Genomic DNA, 20,802 nt, shown 5'->3' on the forward strand with positions numbered 1-20,802 from the left:
CTTTATTGATTTATTTTGCTGGTGTTTATGTTTTTTCTTCTAAACGTAAACATTTATTAATGGTTCTTTTGAGATTAGAATATATTGTTCTTTCTTTATTTATGTTAGTTATTGTTTTTCTTATTGAGTTTGATTATGATTATTTTTTTCCTGTTATTTTTTTAGTTTTTTCTGTTTGTGAGGGTGCTTTAGGTCTTTCTATTTTAGTTTCAATAATTCGTTCTCATGGTAATGATTTTTTTTAATTCTTTTGGTTTATCTTTATGTTAAAGTATTTGTTTATAACTATTTTTTTGATCCCTCTTTGTTTATTAAATAATTGTTGATGGTTGGTTCATTCTTTAATGTTTCTGTCGGGTTTTGTTTTTATAATTTGTGTTTATTCATATGCTGATTTGAATATAATTAGATATTATTTTGGTATTGATTATTTTTCTTTTAGTTTAATTTTACTTAGTTTTTGGATTTGTTCTTTAATAATCACTGCTAGAGGTTCAGTTTATTTAAGTTCATATCATTCTAATTTTTTTGTTTTTATGGTTTTGATTTTAATAATTATGCTTTATTGTTCATTTGCTAGATTAAGTCTTCTTTCTTTTTATATTTTTTTTGAGGCTAGATTAGTTCCTACTTTACTTTTAATTTTGGGTTGGGGTTATCAACCTGAGCGTTTGCAGGCTGGTGTTTATTTAATTTTTTATACTTTGGTTGCTAGATTACCTTTATTATTAGTTTTATTTAAGGTTTATGATTTTTCTAATACTTTATATTTTCCTTTATTGGTTGATTTTGGTTCTTATTATTTTATGTTTTATGTATTTATAATTTTGGCTTTTTTAGTTAAGATACCTATGTTTTTGGTTCATTTATGACTTCCTAAGGCTCATGTAGAGGCCCCTATTTCAGGTAGAATAATTCTTGCTGGTGTTTTATTAAAGTTAGGTGGTTATGGTATTTTTCGTGTTATAAAGGTTATTTCTTATTTGGGTTTAAAGTTTAATTATTTTTGATTGTCTTTAGGTTTATCTGGGGGTGTTATTGTAAGATTTATTTGTTTTCGTCAGGTTGATTTAAAGTCTTTAATTGTATATTCTTCTGTTGCTCATATAAGAATGGTTATTGGTGGATTGATGACTATGAATTGATGAGGTTGTGTAGGTTCTCTTTCTCTAATGGTTGGTCATGGTTTATGTTCTTCTGGTTTATTTTGTTTATCTAATATTATTTATGAACGTTTAGGTAGACGAAGATTATTAATTAACAAGGGTATAATTAATTTGATGCCAAGAATGGCTTTATGATGATTTCTTTTAAGATCATCAAATATGGCTGCTCCTCCTTCTTTAAATTTGGTAGGTGAAATTAGATTATTAAATAGAATTATATCTTGATCATCTTTTAGATTCTTTGCTTTGATTTTTTTATCTTTTTTTAGAGCTGTTTATACTTTGTATATATATTCTTATTCTCAGCATGGGAATTATTATTCTGGTGTTTATACTTGTTCTCTTGGTTATTTTCGTGAATATCATCTTTTACTTTTACATTGATTGCCTTTAAATATTCTCTGTTTAAAGGGTGAATATTTCTTTGTTTAGTTTGCTTAAGTATTTTAATTAAAAATATTGTTTTGTGGAATCAATGATATGAAGTTTTTCATCTTAGGCCGTGAATTTGTTTTCTATTTGTTCTTTGAGTTTTTTTTCTTTGTTTATTTCGAGAACTATAATTTTTATTTTAGGTATTTATTATTTAATAATTGATTATAGAGTTTTTGTTGAGTGAGAGCTTTTCAATTTAAATGGTTCTATAGTTGTTATAACTTTAATTTTGGATTGAATATCTCTTATTTTTATATCTTTTGTAATATATATTTCTTCTTTGGTTATTTATTATAGAGAGGATTATATATCTGGTGAAAAGAATATAAATCGTTTTATTATTATTATTGTTTTAATATTTATTCTTTCTATAGGTTTTTTAATTATTAGTCCTAATTTAATTAGAATTTTATTAGGTTGAGATGGTTTAGGTTTAGTTTCTTATTGTTTAGTTATTTATTATCAAAATGTAAAATCTTATAGTGCTGGTATATTAACTGCACTTTCTAATCGTATTGGTGATGTTGCTATTTTAATTTCTATTGCATGAATGTTAAATTTTGGTGGTTGAAATTATATTTATTATTATGATTTTATTTCTAATTCTTTTGAAATAAAGCTCATTACTATATTAATTGTTTTAGCAGCTATAACTAAGAGAGCTCAGATTCCTTTCTCTTCATGACTTCCTGCTGCTATAGCAGCTCCTACTCCTGTTTCTGCTTTAGTTCATTCTTCTACTCTTGTTACTGCTGGTGTTTATTTATTAATTCGTTTTAGACCAATATTGGATACTTATAAATGTGGTTGATTTTTACTTTTAATTGGTTGTATAACTATATTTATGGCTGGATTGGGCGCTAATTTTGAGTTTGATTTAAAGAAGATTATTGCTCTTTCTACTTTAAGACAACTTGGTTTAATAATAAGAATTTTGGCTATAGGTTATCCAAAGCTTGCATTTTTTCATTTATTGGCTCATGCTTTATTTAAGGCATTATTATTTATATGTGCAGGTTCAATAATTCATAATTTGAAGGATTCTCAGGATATTCGTTTTATAGGATCAATTGTTAATTTCATACCTTTAACTTAAGTTTGTTTTAATGTTTCTAGTTTATCTTTGTGTGGAATACCTTTTTTAGCGGGATTTTATTCAAAGGATTTAATTCTTGAGATGGTTTGTTTAAGATGAATTAATTGTTTAATTTTTTTTCTTTATTTTTTTTCTACTGGTTTAACTGCTTCTTATTCTTTTCGTTTGTTTTATTATTCAATATCTGGTGATAATAATTTTTATTCTAGATTTTCTTTTGATGATAAGGGTTATTATATTTCATTTGGAATAATTGGTCTATTGTTTGTTGCTGTTTTTGGTGGTAGTCTTTTATCTTGATTAATTTTTCCTATTCCTCATGTGATTGCTTTACCTTATTAATTAAAGTTTTTAACTATTACAGTTGTTATTTTAGGTGCTTATTTAGGTTATCTTATTTCTAATTTTGATTTTTCTCATAATTTATTTTCTTTAAGTATACTTTCTTTTGTTAGATTTGCTGGTTCTATATGATTTATACCTTTTCTTTCAACTAAGTTTATTAGATATATTCCTTTAAAAATAGGTTATTATTCATCTAAGTCATTTGATTATGGTTGAGGTGAATTACTTGGTGGTCAAGGTTTATATAGATTATTTATTTATTTAATTGGTTATATTCAAGGTTGATATGATTCTAATTTCAAGATTTATCTTTTAACTTTTATTTTTTGAATATTTATTTTGGTAATATTATTTTTCGTTTACTTAAATAGCTTATAATTAGAGCGTGACACTGAAGATGTTAAGGAAGTATTTTTACTTTTAAGTATTTATAAATATAGATATATTATTTTTACAGTGAAAATATAATGTCTTATTTAAACTATATAAATTTTAGAAATGTTAACGGAGTTTAACCGCTAATATAAAAAGTTAGCAGCTTTCACATTGGCTTTACATTTCCTTAATTGGAACTATTATAGTTCAATTATATTATTAACAGTAATACGCCTCTTTTTGGCTTCAATTAATAAGAATAAGGGTAGTACATACCAATCTTCCAGGTCGAAACTGACTGCAATATTTCGCTTCTTATTCTATTTAAGGTTGATTGATAATATCAATACTTTTTGAATGCAACCCAAATGTTATATTTAACTACAACCCTTTATTCTGCTCATTGTAATGCTCCTTGGTTTCATTCATGGTATAGTCCTCCTAATAGAACTAGAATAAAAAATATTGTTGATACTGTTCAGATTATAATGTCTGAAGTTTTAAAAATAATTACAATTGGTAGAATTAGTGCAATTTCTACATCAAAAATTAAAAAGATTACTGCGATTAGGAAGAATCGTATTGAGAATGGTATTCGTGCTGATCTTTTTGGATCAAACCCACATTCAAATGGTGATCTTTTTTCTCGATCATTAATTAATTTTTTTGATAGTGTTGTTGCCAGGATTATAACAATTATTGGAATAATAAATCTAATGAAAACTCTTGTTGATAGAATTAGAACTGTTTTTCTTGATTTATATCAAGCTTTCTGGTTGGAAGTCAAATGTACTATTTATACTAGAAAAACAATTATCTACCTCATCAATAAATAGAGATATATAAGAATAATCATACTACGTCTACGAAGTGTCAGTATCATGCTGCTGCTTCAAATCCAAAGTGATGTCTTGGTGAAAATTGATTTATTGAGTGTCGAAGTAGACATGTTGATAAAAAGATTGTTCCAATAATTACGTGTAAACCATGGAGTCCTGTTGCAACAAAGAATGTTGATCCATAAACTGCATCTGCAATGGTAAAAGGTGCTTCTCAATATTCATATGCTTGAAGTATTGTAAAGTATAGTCCTAATAACACTGTGAAGAATAATCCTTGTAGTGCTTGAGTATGATTAGATTCCATTAAACTATGATGTGCTCATGTTACTGTTACTCCTGATGCTAAAAGAATAGCTGTATTAAGTAATGGAATTTGTATAGGGTTAAAGGGTTGAATTCCTATTGGAGGTCATAGTATTCCTAGTTCAATTGTTGGTGCTAATCTTCTTCTAAAGAATGCTCAAAAAAAAGAAACGAAAAATAATACCTCTGATGCAATAAATAAAATTATTCCTTATCGTAATCCAATTGATACAAATCCTGTATGTAATCCTTGATATGTTCCTTCTCGTACTACATCTCGTCATCATTGAATTATAGTTAGTAGGGTAATTCCAAATCCAATTATGAATAAGTTAATATTAAATAGGTGGAATCATTTTGCTAGTCCTGATACTAGGACTATTGCTCCAATTGCTCCTGTTAATGGTCAAGGTCTATAGTCTACTAAGTGGAATGGGTGGTTTGAGTGAGTTGTTAACATAGGTTTAATATACTTCTCTAGAATATAGAGTTCTTAGAATTGAGAAAACATAGGCTTGAATTATTGCTACTGCTGATTCTAGAATTAATAGAAGTATTTGTCCAATAATTAGTAATGAGATTAAGTTTATTGCTATAGATGGTCCTGTGTTTCCTAATAAGGTTAATAATAAGTGTCCTGCAATTATATTTGCTGCCAACCGTACTGCTAATGTACCTGGTCGAATAACATTACTAATTGTTTCAATTAGTACTATAAATGATATTAATGCAGGCGGTGTACCTTGTGGTACAAGGTGTGTAAATATATGATTAGTATGGTTAATTCATCCAAATAATATAAATCTCAGCCATATATGTAGGGCGATTGCAAATGTTAATGCTAAATGTCTTGTTCTAGTAAAAATATAAGGGAATAATCCTATGAAATTGTTAAATAATATTATAATAAAAATTGAGATGAAAATGAATGTTGTTCCATTAAATGATTTTGGTCCAAGAAGTGTTTTAAATTCATTATGTAAGGTTAAATTTAGTTTATTTCAGATAATGTTAATTCGTGATGGTGTAAGTCAAAATAGTGATGGGATTAATAATAGTCCTAGAAATGTTCTAGTTCAATTTAATGATAAATTAAAGATGTTAGTTGATGGGTCAAATGTTGAGAATAGATTTGTTATCATTTTCAATTTAAGTTTTTTATTTCAATTGTTCCTTTTTCTGCTCTTTTAATAAGGTTAGGTTTAAATGAGAAGAAGTTTATTTGATTAAACAAGATTAATGTAGCTGAAAATATAATGAATAGTGAGAATCATATAAGAGGGGATATTTGAGGGATTTGGATATAATTTCCCCATCAGAAGTAGTCGTTAATTTACTATTATTTGGTTTAAGAGACCATTACTTACTTTCAGTCATCTGATGAATTTCAAGGTGTACTAATTTTTTTAGTTACTTTTGATTGACACTCTAATGTTATTTATTTTAACTAACTCGATAATTATCTTAGATAATCACTTAATAAATAAATTTACTGAAGTTCTTTCAATTACAATTGGTATAAATCTGTGGTTTGCTCCACAGATTTCTGAGCATTGTCCAAAGAATAATCCAGGTCGATTTATTGTGAATGTTCCTTGATTTAACCGACCTGGCGTTGCATCAATTTTAACCCCTAATGCAGGAACTGCTCATGAGTGTAGAACATCTGATGCTCTTGTTAATACTCGTACTTCTGTATTTATTGGTAGGATTGTTCGGTTATCTACATCTAGTAGTCGGAATCCATCATTTTTTAGGTCTTGTTCTGGTGTTATATAAGTGTCAAATTCTACGTCTAAAGTCCTTAGTATAATGAAATTAAGGTTGATGTTGAAATCAATCCTATTGTTGAAATTATTACTGTTATAGGAAGAATGATTCTTGATTTTTGGGACTTTATCTTTATAGATCACGAATTTTCTGTGTATGATATAATTAGAGCTGAGAATCTAATACGTATATAGTAGTAGAGTGTAATTGTAGTTAATACAACTATAATAGTTATAATAGTTGTTATATTGTTTTCTATTAATGATTGTATTACAATTCATTTTGGTAAGAATCCAAGGAATGGTGGTAGTCCACCTAAAGATAATAAAGATAAGAATATTATGAATTAAATTTCGGTTTTTATATTTCTGGCTGAATAAATTTGATTTATGAAAAATAAATTTATTTGCTTAAATAATAAAACTATAATTAATCTTAATAGTGAGTAAATAATGAAGTATAGTTCTCAGATGTTTTCTCTGACTGTTAATGATCTAATTATTCAACCTAGATGTCTGATTGATGAATATGCTAAAAGTTGTCGTAAGGATGTTTGATTTAAACCTCCTATTGCCCCAATAATAATTCTTAAGATAATAATTGTTCAAATAAAAGTTCTTAATTGAATACAATAAGATAAGACCATTATTGGGGCGATTTTTTTGTCATGTTAATAATGTTAAACAATTATTTCATCTTGATGCTCCTATAACTTCTGGAAATCAGAAATGGAAAGGTGCAGCTCCAATCTTTAATAATAGTCTAGATCTAATTATTATTGATGGGATAAATTCTGTTTCCCATCCCATGGGATATTTTATTTGAATCAGCAAAATTGAAAATAATAATATTGTCGATGCTATTGCTTGGACAATAAAATATTTAATTGATGATTCATTTATTATTATATTTTTATTTCTTGTTAGGAGCGGAATAAATGAAAGTAAGTTGATCTCAAGTCCTATTCAAACCCCAAATCAGGAATTTGATGAAATGGACAGGATCGTTCCTATCATTAATGTTGATAGGAAGAGAAGTTTTGTAGAGTTGTTGGTCATTAAAAAGGAGAGGATTGATACCTCTATAAATGGGGTATGAACCCATTAGCTTGTTTAGCTTACCTTTTTACATTAAGGTGTATGATGCACGTTAGTTTTTGATACTAAAGGAGGTAGTTTAATTCTATCTTATGTAATTTTAATGAAGGTAATTTTATTTACTTTATTTACCCTATCAAGGTAACCCTTTAATCAGGCACTTCATTTATTTAATATATAAAAAAAGAATTCATATTAATAACATATTATGTTAAATTACATAATTGTATAAAATATATTTATTATATTATTTAATCTTTCTTTACTTATTAGTGAAAAGAAAGATTAAATAAGAAAGAATATAATACATTTATTGCTATACATGTTCCATATTAATCTTTAATTATATATAATAGAGAAGTTGTTGTGGTCATACATAGGGGCGTTTCTTTTTTTTTGTTAATGTTTGTGGTTTTTTCTTTTTTTTTCTTTAAATATTTGAATCTTTTATTTTTTCCTGAATTAATAGATTTAAAATTTTCTTATTTTTTATTTTTAAAAGTTTTATTCTTGCTTGTTTATTCACTTTTTCTTTGTATTATATGTAAGTTTTGTTAGACTAAATGTTCTTTTTGCAGTAATTTGATTTAATTATCAAGTGATTTTGGATTTAGCAATTGATTTAGTATCGGCATAATTCGTGCCAGCAGCCGCGGTTATACGATTGATACAAGTGAATATTATTGGTTAAAACAGTTGTTTATATTATTAGGGTTGAAATATAAATTTGTAAGGTGAAATGTTAAAATTTATTTGTGGCCCTTTTTATGAATGTGTGAAATTTAAATAATAAACTAGGATTAGATACCCTATTATTTTAAATGTTAATTATATTTACCAGGGTACTATTAGTTAAGGTCTTTAAACCCAAAGAATTTGGCGGTATCTCATTCCATTCAGAGGAACCTACCCCATGATTGATAATACACGATTTACTCTACTTAATTTATTTGTTTGTATATCTCCGTTATCAGAGAATCTTTTTAGAGTTATAATTCTCAAGATTTATAATTATAAAATATTTCAGGTCAAGGTGCAGCTTATAGTTAAGAGGAGGTGGGTTACAATAGGTTTTTGTTTATAACGGATTTGATAGTGAAATACTGTTAATGAAGGTGGATTTGATAGTAATTTAATTTATTTAATTTAACTGATATTGGCTCTGAGATGTGTACACATCGCCCGTCGCTCTCATTATTGATTATTCTATTTTATTTTAAAGTAGCTATAATTTAGATGAGATAAGTCGTAACATAGTAGATGTACTGGAAAGTGTATCTAGGAAGAGTTCAAGATATAACTTATTAGTAAAGTGTTTCATTTACACTGAAAATTTTTCTTTGCAAATCAGGATATCTTGATTATTTATTTTATTATATTTATTTTTTGTTTATTTAATTATTTAATATAAATAATTTTATTGTATTTTTGTCTTAGTATATTTTATAGAATTGATTTTTTAAATTATAGTTTATTGGTAATGTAAGTGTTTTATGAAATATTATTTTATATTTTTTTAAGTAGATTTTATTTATTGTACCTTTTGTATCAGGGTTTATCAAAATTGTAGTATTTATTTTACTTGTCTCGATTTGGGTTGATTTATAAATAATTTATAGTTAATGTATCATAATTATTATTAAATTATTTATAGAAATGAGATGTTAATCGTTTCCCAAGATATCTAGTTTCTTAAGAAAAAATTTAATTTTTTAAAGTTATTTGTTTTTATTTAATTTTTTAAGTAAAAATATTAACTTATTTATTCTTTAAGGGATAAGCTTTGAAGTTAATAACCTATAACTTATTTTATAGAAATATAATAGTAAGCTTTAAACCAGCTATCTTTAAGATTACGTTTTAGTTCATTATTTTTTATTTTGATTTTATAAATATTTTAGGTTTTTTATTAAGATTATTAATTTAATTTTAAAATTTTTGTAATAATGATAGAATTAGTATATTTATTTGTATGAAATTTTTACCTTGTGAACTTATTATAAGGAACTAGGCAAAATTGATTTCCGCCTGTTTATCAAAAACATGTCCTCTTGTTTATATTTTGAGGTCTGGCCTGCTCACTGAGCGTATTTTTAAAGAGCCGCGGTATTTTGACCGTGCAAAGGTAGCATAATCATTAGTCTCTTAATTAGTGGCTGGAATGAATGGCTTGACGAGAAATCAACTGTCTCTTAATAAATTTTTGAATTTAACTTTTGAGTCAAAAGGCTTAAATTCTTCTTTAGGACGAGAAGACCCTATAGAGCTTGACATTTTACTTTTATATAGTTTTTTGTTTGTCTTTCTATATTTAATGATGATGTTTTGTTGGGGTGACATGAAGAATAGATAAACTCTTCATTATTATATCATTTATTTATGTTTGTTATTTTGATCCAATTTTGGGTGCAGGAGCCCAATGATTAGGTCTGTTCGACCTTTAAATTCTTACATGATCTGAGTTCAGACCGGCGTGAGCCAGGTCGGTCTCTATCCTAAGATTGTTAATCCATATTAGTACGAAAGGACCATATGGTTAAAATATTTTTTGTTATATTGATTAATATTAATTTATTTACTATTTTGACAGATTAATGTGTTGAATTTAGAATTCATTTATGTAGATTTTTTCTACAAATAGTATTGATACTTTATGATTTATTTATATTTATTTTGAATTTTCTTTTATTGGTTATTTGTGTTTTAATTAGTGTTGCCTTTTTAACTTTATTAGAGCGTAAGGTTTTAGGTTATATTCAGATTCGAAAGGGTCCAAATAAGGTAGGTTTTGTTGGAATTCCTCAGCCATTTAGAGATGCTATTAAGTTAATTTGTAAGGAGCAGCCAATTCCTATTATATCTAATTACCTACTTTATTATTTTTCCCCTGTTTTTAATTTAATGATTTCTTTAGCCGTTTGAGTAATTTTTCCTTATTTAACTTATATGTGTTCTTTTTCTTATGGATTTTTATTTTTTTTATGTTGTACTAGATTAGGTGTTTATACTGTTATAATTGCTGGTTGATCTTCTAATTCAAATTATTCATTATTAGGTTCTCTTCGTTCTGTTGCTCAAACAATTTCTTATGAAGTTAGTTTAGCTTTAATTTTATTGTCTTTAATTATTTTAATTGGTAGTTTTAATATGTTTGATTTTATAAACTATCAGCTTTATTGTTGATTTATTATTATTTCTTTTCCTTTAGCTTTAGCTTGTTTTGCTTCTTGCTTAGCTGAAACTAATCGTACTCCTTTTGATTTTGCTGAAGGGGAATCTGAGTTAGTTTCAGGATTTAATATTGAGTATGGTGCGGGTGGTTTTACTTTAATTTTTTTAGCTGAATATACTAGAATTGTCTTCATAAGAATGTTATTGGCTTTAATTTTTTTGGGCGGTGATTTTTATTCTTTTATATTTTTTATTAAGCTTGCTATTATATCTTTTGGTTTTATTTGGGTTCGTGGAACATTACCACGGTTCCGTTATGATAAATTAATGTACTTAGTTGAAAAAGTTTTTTACCTTTATCTTTGAATTTTTTTATTTTCTTTGTTGGTTTAAAGATTTTATTTATCTCATTTGTTTAGTGAAATTTTTTGAGAAAAGTTAATAGAAGAGTTAAACTTCTAATTTTATGTTTTCAAAACATATGCTTTTCCTAAGCTAATTAACTTTATTCCTTAATTAATTTATCTCATGCGTTTGCGACATGGACATTAATTAAGAAATATGTGAAGTAAATAATTGTTAAGATTTGACCTGTTATAATATAAGGTTCTTCAACAGGTCGTTTACCAATTCACGTTAGTAAGCATACAACAACTACTATAATTCAGAATAAAATTTGATTAATAGGGTAAAATTGAATGCCTCGGAATGGTGTTTTATTATAAAATGGTAAAATTATTAAGATTCTAATTGATAAAAATAATGCAATAACACCTACTAACTTATTAGGGATAGATCGTAGAATTGCATATGCAAATAGGAAATATCATTCTGGTTGAATGTGAACTGGTGTTACTAATGGGTTGGCAGGTACAAAGTTATCTGGATCTCCTAATAGGTAAGGATTAATTAAACATAGTATAATTAATAATGATGTTATTATTACAAATGTAATAGAATCCTTAAAGGTAAAGTATGGATGGAATGGAATTTTTTCAATATCTCCATTTAGTCCAAGAGGATTATTAGATCCTGTTTGGTGAAGAAAAAATAAATGAATTGCTGCTATAGCAGCAATAATAAATGGTAATACAAAATGGAATGTGAAGAATCGATTTAATGTTGCATTATCAACAGCGAATCCTCCTCATACTCATTGGACTAAATCTGTTCCTAAGTATGGGATTGCTGATAATAAATTAGTAATTACTGTTGCACCTCAAAAAGATATTTGGCCTCAGGGTAAGACATATCCTATAAATGCAGTTGCTATAACTAAAAATAAAATCACTGTACCAATTATTCAGGTATGTATATATATATATATAAGATCCATAGTAAATTCCCCATCCTACATGTAAGTAAATACAAATAAAAAATATAGATGCTCCATTTGCGTGTAAGGTTCGGATAATTCAACCATTATTTACGTCTCGGCAGATGTGTACTACACTACTGAATGCTATTTCAATATTTGATGTATAATGTATAGCTAAAAATAGTCCAGTTACGATTTGAATCACCAAACATAACCCTAATAGGGATCCAAAATTTCATCAAAATGAAATATTTGTTGGGGCAGGTAAGTCAATTAAATAGTTATTAATAATTTTAATTAAAGGATGTCTTAATCGTAAGGGTTTATTCATTAGTAATTATCTTATTTTACGAATAGGTCCCTGATTAATATTGGTGATTTTAACAACTGCTAGTAGTGCTAAAAATAAATAAATTATTATTATTACTGTAATAATGAATGTTGGTCTATTATATAATTTTTCTAAAGATATTGTTATTTCTTGATAATTGATTGAATTATCAATATTTATAGTTTCGGTGTTTTTGAAAAAGTCTATAAATATAGATATATCTAGAATAATTAATATTAATATGATAAATACTCACATTATTAATGTAATAATTATAGTGATTGATTTAGGCTGAAATATTTCGTTTGATGCAATTCTTGTAATGTAAATAAATAATACTAGTATACCACCAAGAAATAATAAAAATAAAATATATGATAAACAATATCTTTCTATTATTGTTCCTGTTATTAATCCAACTAGGAAGGTTTGAAGGATAATAAAAAGCATTATTGATATTGGGTGTCTTAATTTAATAAAATTAATATTTATTACATTTGATAATGATATAATTATTATTTTGATCATTTCAGGGGTTAGTTTATTTAAAATACCGGTTTTGGGGACCGATGATGGAAGCTTTTCCACCTCTGAAGTTTTAAAAGTGGGGGCTGGACTTATTTCCGGTTTACAAGACCGGCATTTTTTTTAAACTATTAAAACTAATGTTTATATTCTCTATTTTTACTTCTTTATTGATTTATTTTGCTGGTGTTTATGTTTTTTCTTCTAAACGTAAACATTTATTAATGGTTCTTTTGAGATTAGAATATATTGTTCTTTCTTTATTTATGTTAGTTATTGTTTTTCTTATTGAGTTTGATTATGATTATTTTTTTCCTGTTATTTTTTTAGTTTTTTCTGTTTGTGAGGGTGCTTTAGGTCTTTCTATTTTAGTTTCAATAATTCGTTCTCATGGTAATGATTTTTTTTAATTCTTTTGGTTTATCTTTATGTTAAAGTATTTGTTTATAACTATTTTTTTGATCCCTCTTTGTTTATTAAATAATTGTTGATGGTTGGTTCATTCTTTAATGTTTCTGTCGGGTTTTGTTTTTATAATTTGTGTTTATTCATATGCTGATTTGAATATAATTAGATATTATTTTGGTATTGATTATTTTTCTTTTAGTTTAATTTTACTTAGTTTTTGGATTTGTTCTTTAATAATCACTGCTAGAGGTTCAGTTTATTTAAGTTCATATCATTCTAATTTTTTTGTTTTTATGGTTTTGATTTTAATAATTATGCTTTATTGTTCATTTGCTAGATTAAGTCTTCTTTCTTTTTATATTTTTTTTGAGGCTAGATTAGTTTCTACTTTACTTTTAATTTTGGGTTGGGGTTATCAACCTGAGCGTTTGCAGGCTGGGGTTTATTTAATTTTTTATACTTTGCTTGCTAGATTACCTTTATTATTAGTTTTATTTAAGGTTTATGATTTTTCTAATACTTTATATTTTCCTTTATTGGTTGATTTTGGTTCTTATTATTTTATGTTTTATGTATTTATAATTTTGGCTTTTTTAGTTAAGATACCTATGTTTTTGGTTCATTTATGACTTCCTAAGGCTCATGTAGAGGCCCCTATTTCAGGTAGAATAATTCTTGCTGGTGTTTTTTTAAAGTTAGGTGGTTATGGTATTTTTCGTGTTATAAAGGTTATTTCTTATTTGGGTTTAAAGTTTAATTATTTTTGATTGTCTTTAGGTTTATCTGGGGGTGTTATTGTAAGATTTATTTATTTTCGTCAGGTTGATTTAAAGTCTTTAATTGCATTTCTTCTGTTGCTCATATAAGAATGGTTATTGGTGGATTGATGACTATGAATTGATGAGGTTGTGTAGGTTCTCTTTCTCTAATGGTTGGTCATGGTTTATGTTCTTCTGGTTTATTTTGTTTATCTAATATTATTTATGAACGTTTAGGTAGACGAAGATTATTAATTAACAAGGGTATAATTAATTTGATGCCAAGAATGGCTTTATGATGATTTCTTTTAAGATCATCAAATATGGCTGCTCCTCCTTCTTTAAATTTGGTAGGTGAAATTAGATTATTAAATAGAATTATATCTTGATCTTCTTTTAGATTCTTTGCTTTGATTTTTTTATCTTTTTTTAGAGCTGTTTATACTTTGTATATATATTCTTATTCTCAGCATGGGAATTATTATTCTGGTGTTTATACTTGTTCTCTTGGTTATTTTCGTGAATATCATCTTTTACTTTTACATTGATTGCCTTTAAATATTCTCTGTTTAAAGGGTGAATATTTCTTTGTTTAGTTTGCTTAAGTATTTTAATTAAAAATTTTGTTTTGTGGAATCAATGATATGAAGTTTTTCATCTTAGGCCGTGAATTTATTTTCTATTTGTTCTTTGAGTTTTTTTTCTTTGTTTATTTCGAGAACTATAATTTTTATTTTAGGTATTTATTATTTAATAATTGATTATAGAGTTTTTGTTGAGTGAGAGCTTTTCAATTTAAATGGTTCTATAGTTGTTATAACTTTAATTTTGGATTGAATATCTCTTATTTTTATATCTTTTGTAATATATATTTCTTCTTTGGTTATTTATTATAGAGAGGATTATATATCTGGTGAAAAGAATATAAATCGTTTTATTATTATTATTGTTTTAATATTTATTCTTTCTATAGGTTTTTTAATTATTAGTCCTAATTTAATTAGAATTTTATTAGGTTGAGATGGTTTAGGTTTAGTTTCTTATTGTTTAGTTATTTATTATCAAAATGTAAAATCTTATAGTGCTGGTATATTAACTGCACTTTCTAATCGTATTGGTAATGTTGCTATTTTAATTTCTATTGCATGAATGTTAAATTTTGGTGGTTGAAATTATATTTATTATTATGATTTTATTTCTAATTCTTTTGAAATAAAGCTCATTACTATATTAATTGTTTTAGCAGCTATAACTAAGAGAGCTCAGATTCCTTTCTCTTCATGACTTCCTGCTGCTATAGCAGCTCCTACTCCTGTTTCTGCTTTAGTTCATTCTTCTACTCTTGTTACTGCTGGTGTTTATTTATTAATTCGTTTTAGACCAATATTGGATACTTATAATTGTGGTTGATTTTTACTTTTAATTGGTTGTATAACTATATTTATGGCTGGATTGGGCGCTAATTTTGAGTTTGATTTAAAGAAGATTATTGCTCTTTCTACTTTAAGACAACTTGGTTTAATAATAAGAATTTTGGCTATAGGTTATCCAAAGCTTGCATTTTTTCATTTATTGGCTCATGCTTTATTTAAGGCATTATTATTTATATGTGCAGGTTCAATAATTCATAATTTGAAGGATTCTCAGGATATTCGTTTTATAGGATCAATTGTTAATTTCATACCTTTAACTTAAGTTTGTTTTAATGTTTCTAGTTTATCTTTGTGTGGAATACCTTTTTTAGCGGGATTTTATTCAAAGGATTTAATTCTTGAGATGGTTTGTTTAAGATGAATTAATTGTTTAATTTTTTTTCTTTATTTTTTTTCTACTGGTTTAACTGCTTCTTATTCTTTTCGTTTGTTTTATTATTCAATATCTGGTGATAATAATTTTTATTCTAGATTTTCTTTTGATGATAAGGGTTATTATATTTCATTTGGAATAATTGGTCTATTGTTTGTTGCTGTTTTTGGTGGTAGTCTTTTATCTTGATTAATTTTTCCTATTCCTCATGTGATTGCTTTACCTTATTATTTAAAGTTTTTAACTATTACAGTTGTTATTTTAGGTGCTTATTTAGGTTATCTTATTTCTAATTTTGATTTTTCTCATAATTTATTTTCTTTAAGTATACTTTCTTTTGTTAGATTTGCTGGTTCTATATGATTTATACCTTTTCTTTCAACTAAGTTTATTAGATATATTCCTTTAAAAATAGGTTATTATTCATCTAAGTCATTTGATTATGGTTGAGGTGAATTACTTGGTGGTCAAGGTTTATATAGATTATTTATTTATTTAATTGGTTATATTCAAGGTTGATATGATTCTAATTTCAAGATTTATCTTTTAACTTTTATTTTTTGAATATTTATTTTGGTAATATTGTTTTTCGTTTACTTAAATAGCTTATAATTAGAGCGTGACACTGAAGATGTTAAGGAAGTATTTTTACTTTTAAGTATTTACAAATATAGATATATTATTTTTACAGTGAAAATGTAATGTTTTATTTAAACTATATAAATTTTAGAAATGTTAACGGAGTTTAACCGCTAATATAAAAAGTTAGCAGCTTTCATATTGGCTTTACATTTCCTTAATTGGAACTATTATAGTTCAATTATATTATTAACAGTAATACGCCTCTTTTTGGCTTCAATTAATAAGAATAAGGGTAGTACATACCAATCTTCCAGGTCGAAACTGACTGCAATATTTCGCTTCTTATTCTATTTAAGGTTGATTGATAATATCAATACTTTTTGAATGCAACCCAAATGTTATATTTAACTACAACCCTTTATTCTGCTCATTGTAATGCTCCTTGGTTTCATTCATGGTATAGTCCTCCTAATAGAACTAGAACAAAAAATATTGTTGATACTGTTCAGATTATAATGTCTGAAGTTTTAAAAATAATTTTAATTGGTAGAATTAGTGCAATTTCTACATCAAAAATTAAAAATATTACTGCGATTAGGAAGAATCGTATTCGTGCTGATCTTTTTGGATCAAACCCACATTCAAATGGTGATCTTTTTTCTCGATCATTAATTAATTTTTTTGATAGTGTTGTTGCCAGGATTATAACAATTATTGGAATAATAAATCTAATGAAAACTCTTGTTGATAGAATTAGAATTGTTTTTCTTGATTTATATGAAGCTTTCTGATTCTAAGTCAAATGTACTATTTATACTAGAAAAACAATTATCTACCTCATCAATAAATAGAGATATATAAGAATAATCATACTACATCTACGAAGTGTCAGTATCATGCTGCTGCTTCAAATCCAAAGTGATGTCTTGGTGAAAATTGATTTATTGAGTGTCGAAGTAGACATGTTGATAAAAAGATTGTTCCAATAATTACGTGTAAACCATGGAATCCTGTTGCAACAAAGAATGTTGATCCATAAACTGCATCTGCAATGGTAAAAGGTGCTTCTCAATATTCATATGCTTGAAGTATTGTAAAGTATAGTCCTAATAACACTGTGAAGAATAATCCTTGTAGTGCTTGAGTATGATTAGATTCCATTAAACTATGATGTGCTCATGTTACTGTTACTCCTGATGCTAAAAGAATAGCTGTATTAAGTAATGGAATTTGTATAGGGTTAAAGGGTTGAATTCCTATTGGATATAAATAATTATATTAATTATAATATTTTATATTTAAATTAATAATTTTATTTATTATATCCAATTATAATAATATTAAATATTAAATTACATATTATTATATATATTATATTATAATAACCTATTTTAAGCTCAAAACATAAGTAGCTATAATCCTAGGTAAATAATTGCATTAAAATAATCAATTGATAATTGTAAGATGAACTTATAATACTTTAATTTCAATTAAATGTAATATATTAATATAAATTATTTATTATATATATATATATAAAAAAATGAGCAGGATAAATTAATCCTAATTAAACAAAATAATACATAAAAGAATTTCAAAAAAAAACTTTCGATTTATATATTAAATAAATGAAGTGCCTGATTAAAGGGTTACCTTGATAGGGTAAATAAAGTAAATAAAATTACCTTCATTAAAATTACATAAGATAGAATTAAACTACCTCCTTTAGTATCAAAAACTAACGTGCATCATACACCTTAATGTAAAAAGGTAAGCTAAACAAGCTAATGGGTTCATACCCCATTTATAGAGGTATCAATCCTCTCCTTTTTAATGACCAACAACTCTACAAAACATCTCTTCCTATCAACATTAATGATAGGAACGATCCTGTCCATTTCATCAAATTCCTGATTTGGGGTTTGAATAGGACTTGAGATCAACTTACTTTCATTTATTCCGCTCCTAACAAGAAATAAAAATATAATAATAAATGAATCATCAATTAAATATTTTATTGTCCAAGCAATGGCATCGACAATATTATTATTTTCAATTTTGCTGATTCAAATAAAATATCCCATGGGATGGGAAACAGAATTTATCCCATCAATAATAATTAGATCTAGACTATTATTAAAGATTGGAGCTGCACCTTTCCATTTCTGATTTCCAGAAGTTATAGGAGCATCAAGATGAAATAATTGTTTAACATTAATAACATGACAAAAAATCGCCCCAATAATGGTCTTATCTTATTGTATTCAATTAAGAACTTATATTTGAACAATTATTATCTTAAGAATTATTATTGGGGCAATAGGAGGTTTAAATCAAACATCCTTACGACAACTTTTAGCATATTCATCAATCAGACATCTAGGTTGAATAATTAGATCATTAACAGTCAGAGAAAACATCTGAGAACTATACTTCATTATTTACTCACTATTAAGATTAATTATAGTTTTATTATTTAAGCAAATAAATTTATTTTTCATAAATCAAATTTATTCAGCCAGAAATATAAAAACCGAAATTAAATTCATAATATTCTTATCTTTATTATCTTTAGGTGGACTACCACCATTCCTTGGATTCTTACCAAAATGAATTGTAATACAATCATTAATAGAAAACAATATAACAACTATTATAACTATTATAGTTGTATTAACTACAATTACACTCTACTACTATATACGTATTAGATTCTCAGCTCTAATTATATCATACACAGAAAATTCGTGATCTATAAAGATAAAGTCCCAAAAATCAAGAATCATTCTTCCTATAACAGTAATAATTTCAACAATAGGATTGATTTCAACATCAACCTTAATTTCATTATACTAAGGACTTAAGTTAATCAAACTAATAACCTTCAAAGTTATAATTAAAAGAATAATCTTTTAGGCCTTAGTAAAATTTTACACCTCTAGAATTGCAGTCTAGAATCATAATTGAATATAAGACCTAAATATGATAAGAGAGAAAACATCTCATAAGTAGATTTACAGTCTACCACCTAAAATTCAGCCATCTTACCGCAAAAATGATTATTCTCAACAAACCATAAGGACATTGGTACTTTATACTTCATATTTGGAGCATGAGCAGGAATAGTAGGAACATCAATAAGAATACTTATTCGTGCTGAACTTGGCCAACCCGGATCTCTAATTGGGGATGACCAGATTTATAATGTTATTATTACAGCTCACACATTCGTAATAATTTTCTTTATAGTAATACCTATTATAATTGGTGGATTTGGTAATTGACTTGTTCCACTAATAATTGGTGCACCAGATATAGCATTTCCACGAATAAATAATATAAGTTTTTGATTACTACCACCTTCACTAACCCTTCTTCTTACATCTTCTATAGTAGATAATGGTGCTGGTACGGGATGAACAGTTTACCCTCCTCTAGCAGGAGCTATTGCACACGGGGGTGCATCTGTAGATCTAGCTATTTTTTCACTGCACTTAGCAGGTGTATCATCTATTCTTGGTGCAGTGAATTTCATTACAACAGCAATTAATATACGATCAGAAAGTATAACTTTAGATCAAACACCTTTATTTGTATGATCTGTAGCTATTACAGCATTACTTCTCCTTCTTTCACTTCCAGTTTTAGCAGGAGCTATTACTATATTATTAACAGATCGAAATTTAAATACATCATTCTTTGACCCTGCAGGAGGGGGTGACCCAATTCTATATCAACATCTATTTTGATTCTTTGGACACCCAGAAGTTTTTATTTTAATTCTACTGGGGTTCGGAATTATTTCACATATTGTATGTCAAGAAAGAGGAAAAATTGAATCATTTGGAACATTAGGTATAATTTATGCTATACTATCAATTGGACTAATAGGATTTATTGTATGAGCACATCATATATTTACAGTAGGAATGGATGTTGACACACGAGCATATTTTACATCAGCAACAATAATTATTGCTGTACCTACAGGAATTAAGGTATTTAGATGATTAGCTACATTATATGGAACTAAATTCAAGTTCAATCCACCATTATTATGAGCTCTAGGATTTATTTTCCTATTTACAATTGGTGGATTAACAGGATTAGTATTAGCAAATTCATCACTTGATATTGTATTACATGATACATATTATGTAGTAGCCCACTTTCATTATGTATTATCTATAGGAGCAGTATTTGCAATTATAGGAGGTGTCATTCAATGATATCCACTATTTACAGGATTAACTATAAATAATACATGATTAAAAATCCAATTTACAATTATATTCATTGGAGTAAATTTAACATTCTTTCCTCAACACTTCCTAGGATTAGCAGGAATACCTCGACGATACTCTGACTACCCAGACGCATATACATCATGAAACGTAGTATCAAGAATTGGGTCTACAATTTCTATTGTAGGAATCATTATATTCATTGTAATTATATGAGAAAGAATGATTAC

General features: G+C 26.5%; 1 protein-coding gene and 1 long non-coding RNA gene across 2 annotated transcripts in view; one reads left to right on the plus strand and one right to left on the minus strand.

Moving 5' to 3' along the window:
* LOC126302212 (NADH-ubiquinone oxidoreductase chain 5-like) overlaps nt 1-20,802 on the plus strand; it is a 219,170-nt gene that overhangs the window by 63,891 nt on the left and 134,477 nt on the right. The window lies entirely within an intron of this gene.
* Nucleotides 1-20,802, minus strand: part of LOC126302224 (uncharacterized) — a 132,040-nt gene that overhangs the window by 40,453 nt on the left and 70,785 nt on the right. The window lies entirely within an intron of this gene.

This window comes from Schistocerca gregaria, unplaced genomic scaffold (assembly GCF_023897955.1).
Source record: "Schistocerca gregaria isolate iqSchGreg1 unplaced genomic scaffold, iqSchGreg1.2 ptg000169l, whole genome shotgun sequence".
Lineage (NCBI taxonomy): Eukaryota > Metazoa > Arthropoda > Insecta > Orthoptera > Acrididae > Schistocerca > Schistocerca gregaria.